This window comes from Tupaia chinensis, unplaced genomic scaffold (assembly GCF_000334495.1).
Source record: "Tupaia chinensis unplaced genomic scaffold, TupChi_1.0 Scaffold150288_1, whole genome shotgun sequence".
Classification (NCBI taxonomy): domain Eukaryota; kingdom Metazoa; phylum Chordata; class Mammalia; order Scandentia; family Tupaiidae; genus Tupaia; species Tupaia belangeri.
Window position 1 is genome coordinate 1,029,764 of NW_006210128.1, and position 4,820 is coordinate 1,034,583.

Here is a 4,820-nt window from a genome sequence, read left to right on the forward strand (position 1 = left end):
GTGCCTGTAGGGAGAAAAAGACCATTCTAGGGTTCATCTCCTTCGTTCATTGTTCAAGGCTCACTCTCTGTGCTGTCACCAAATGTCTAAGCACAGCTGTTTGTCTCCAGCTTACCTTTTTTTTTTTTTTTTTTTTTTGCCATAGGGTATATGTGCTCACCAGAGAGAGTCAGAAAGACATAGAGGACCAGCAGGTGGCATGGTGGTTGAGGGCCCTAGACTCCCACATGGCCAACCATGGTTCAAGTCCTGGACCTGTTCACTTGCTTTCTCAGTTTTTTTCCTCTCTCTCACTGTCCCTCTCTAGTCAAATTAAAATTAATTAATTAGTTAATTAAATACAGTTAAATAAAGTAATTCTTTTTTTAAAAAAAAAGAAAAGAAAGACATAGAGAAAGTGATAACTCCCCAGAAGGATGGCCATCCCACAATCCCTTCTCCTACCTTCTCATCTCAAGATTTTGGGTATATAGGCACATGCACTTAGCATGTTTTTCAAGCCAGCTGGTCCAGGACTTGAACTGTGTAACTGGCCTCGTGGAACCCAGTGCCTTCACCACCATGTCACCCGCTGGACACCATCTCCAGCTCTCTTCTTGTTGTTTATGGGAGTGCAAGTCCAGTCCAAGTTTTCTTCATCATCGTGGAAGCAGAAGTTGCCAATGTAACTACTTTTTTAAAAGTTTGCTCATTTCTTTCTTCCATGAGCAGAAGAGACAGAGATATACAGAGATACAGGCATACCCAACAGGGGCTCCACACTTCGAAAGCTCCCCTCCCCAGCCTCAGCCAGCCTCCCTACCACGTTATTGGTGTACCTAGTGTGTTAGGAGAGGGCTCTAGAAACTTCCGTGCGGGTCAGCCTCACAGAGGGCCGCGTCACCGCCATGCCACCATCCGGCCTTTGTGAGAATTACTCACCTAATGAAGTCCAGGGTTTCAGAGCCTTTCATTCAACGACACTCATTTACACACAATATGAACTGCAGGATGTGGCAGGCATGGGGACCGGGTCTGCACGTGGAGATGACTGGGACGCATTGCCACCTTGAGGATTCCACCGTGTGAGCGAGCGCCTCCTCAGGTTGTTGTAAGCTTGGCAAAGGCGGTGAAAAGACCAGTACAAAACATGAATGAGGCAGGGACAAGGGGAGGCAGGGCACCAGATCCAGCCTGGAGACAGGTGGAGGGTTGTCAAGGATTGCTTCCGGAGCTGCCCTGTAAGCTGAGTCCTTCAGCAGTCCCCCAGGCAAAGAGAAGAGAGCTGCAGCTGGGACACGAGGCAGAAGCCACACGAGCTGGCCTGAGCACGGCGGGCCATTTGAGGTTGCTGAAGCTTAAGTTGCCAGAGAGGGAGAGGCAGGGGGTAGGGTGGCAGAGGCCTGGAGAGGTCAGGACACGAGGCCTTTTGTGCCACACTGGGGAGCCTGCCACCAAGGGCTGAGTCTTTTACATAACTTTGCACGGTGGCTGGCAGGGTGCATGCCCGCCTCAGCACGCAGTAGGTATTATTAGATGATGATCACAAAAAGCGAATCTGAGAAACCACACAACTCTGAGCAGTGCCAAGATCCCTTACGTTCCGAGTTGCAGAAAGTTATCTGACTCCTCTACCCCTCTGCAAATTCAGCTGAGGTGTGTGGCCACGGTGGGCAGCCAACCCTGAGACGCAGCCTCTTTGGCAGTTGGTTAACCCTCTAGACTGGACAGCGTGGCTGGAGAACAGTAAGGAAGAGGGGAGGGGATTGAGAGAGTGGCTGAGAGGGTGAGTGGCACAGAGAGGGAGGGGAAAGAGAGCTCAGAGATAGAAAGTCACACTGAGAGACCCTGTACCCCAGGGAGAGTCTCCAGGCCAAAGAGGAGCACACGACTTTGTCACAGAGAACTGCAAGTGCTCGGGCGACCAGGCGACAGTACTGAGTGTTCAGGGGTTTCTTTCCTGTCCACGGTGGAGCTGAATTTATGGCAGGATTCGGCATGTCTCCATGACGAATGGGCTGGCCCCAGCGAAGGCTATGTCTCGGAGGGTTAAGGAGCCTCCTGAGAAAGGATCCCCTGGAAGGAAAAAGGCACCCAGTCTGATGAACTCCCATAACGACACGGAGTCCTCTGCAGGGCATGGATCTGAGAACAAAAGTCACATAAGGAAATAACCAGGGCACAGGCAGTGCTGCTCAGGTGTTCTGGCGACAGGCACGGCATGAGGAAAGGGGCAACGTATTCTTTCTTGCCTTGAAATAGAACATAGGCCTAAGCAATTGAGAGAAAGGCAATACCTATGGTGGCCAGCAGGGGATGCAAGGGTTGGCGGCCAGGGAAGTCCATGCGGATGTCCTGCGAGGGTCCCAGACAGACACATGTGCAACACACGCTCAGACCTCAGAAATGTCTTGGGCGTGGTTTACCAGGGGTGTATTCCACATGAGTTGACAGAGACAAGAACAAGGGCAACTTGAATGATGAAATTTGGCCCCCCCACTTATATGGGTGAGACCTGGGGAAATCTGAGTTCCACCAGAGAAACACCAAGTATGGTTCCTCCATGAAAAGCTAGTGAGATAAGAGCTGGCTTCTTGCAGAAGTTCAACCTGGAGGCCTTGAACCTGGTTGAAACGTTCCCTCTTGAGTTCTCTGTTTGGCAGCCAATGTCATGAGCCCTAACTGTGCCCTCTTCGCTCAGTTGTGTGGCAGCAGTCCTTCCTAGACCCTCTCTGCCCTGCCCATCTCATGCTGATCCCACAAGCAACCTCCCCCACTAGCACCCGGGGTAGTGCAGAGGTACCTGTCTGAGCAAGAGCAGCGGAGAGACCAGGAAGGCAGTGAGACCCCTGAGCCCCGGTGGTGTGGACACACTTTGAGGCAGATGACACTAAGACACCGAGTGCCAACGGCTAGTTTATTTTCTGCCTCAGAGTTTTCTGTACTTTCCAAACTCGCTTTAGAAGACAGGTATTACTTTTTCAAAAGCAAATATAAACAGCACGAGGAAGCTCCATCTTTGCCCTCTGTTGGGTTGTTGGAAAATCATGATGCATTTCTGCATAGAAAAACAGAAAAATACATCCTGACTCTCCCAGTGACCTAATGCAGGAATACGGTTTCTCTGAGTTTTACGTCGCTCCTGAGTTGTTTGAACCTGGTTACGTAATGAACAGGCATCAGGGAGGGAACCGCCTGGTCGTGACAGAAGTGGCAGGAAAGATCAGTACGGCTAAGCACTGCCAAGTCTGACTAGCCTATAATCCACGCACCCCACTCAGGGACAGAGACCTCACTGTGGAAGGAGACAGACATTAACGTATTTCCCACCCACCTCCATTAAACCTTGGCTCATCCTGCAGGAGTGACTGACAGCCCCCTAAGGCTGCCGGACACGAACAGCTATTTGACAGTGGGGTGCGCGGAGAGGCCTCCTCCACCTGTTCCTCTTTTCTTTATCACTTCACATCCATAGGGGTCCCTAAGCTCCAAGAGAAGGGTCAAGTGCAAATGTGGTAAACCAAGAAGCCCTAGCAGTTGTCAACTTAATTAGCCTTCAGGGAAAATCTATGGCTTGATGAGCACAGTGGAGTTGCTATAGAGACAGGCCCAGGAGGCACATTTAGAACAGGGCCTCATCACATCACCTGGTAAAAATAAGACCCAGGCTTTTTAATAGAATGAGTTACTTAAGTTTTATATTTAACAGGGGACGACATCAAGGCTATTACTGGTTTTCAGAATATTTTAGGAATCTGGGCTGCCTGCTCCTACATATGTTAACAGCCATCACTGCATATGCTCTGGTGGACAGCAGTTCAGGACTGGGAGCCCACGCATCCACCCCGCCCACGAGCCAGGAGATGGGCCTCCCCACTGTGGTGTGTCCTTCTTTAATTGGGTGGGAGTTCTCCAGTGTGTTTCAGAGATAGGGCTGGGAAGAACCATTCTGTCTCTACACCAGGCCTTTTGCATGTATTGTCGCTAATCACTGTGAGAAACCAATGAAATAATTGTCTCATTTTTGCAGATGAAAAAAAAAATGAGGCTCAGAGGGGTCCAAAACGTTCCCAAGGTCACACAGGTGATAAGCAGTAGAGTTGGGATTCATTCCAAAGTCATGGACCCCATCTCTGCACAGTAAGAAATCTGGATTCTAAAGACATTTACCTATTTGGGGCCAGCCAGGTGGTATGGTTGTCAAGGCTGGTTGGATTCCATATGGCTGACTATAAACAGTTTGAGTCTCAGACCTAGGGACTTGAAAAATACACTGGACACGTGTGTGTGTGTGTGTGTGTGTGTGTGTGTGTGTGTGTGTGTACGCGCGCACACTCCTAAAACCCTGAGAAGAGAATGGAGGAGAGGGGATTGCGGTGTGGTCATCCCCCCCTAGGGGGTTATTTCTTACTTTCCTTCTCTCCAGTAAGTACACACACCCTATAGCAAGCTAAAAAGAGAAAGCGATTTACCCTTTTTGTAGGTATACGGCATGGACCTTGATGTAGATTAATCTCTTTTACGAGTGGTCCCATAGTGGTTTGGTTCCAAGCAATATTCTACAGGCACTCTGGCTTCTGCTGCTGAGTGCCTTTCCAGTGATCAGAGATTCATTTCAGACTCACTTCTCCTCCACCCAACATGCTTCTGGACTGCCTATTCCATAGCTAACACAAGCTTCTGAACTGAGCATCGTTCAAAAGTGTCCCACTGTTGGGAACCAGCAGTTAGCGTAATGGCTATGTCGCTGGACTCTCACGTAGTCAACCGCGGTTCGCCTCCTGGACCCAGTGGCTTAGGACTCACGCCTGGCGCGTGTGCTTGCGTGCCCAAGATCCCGA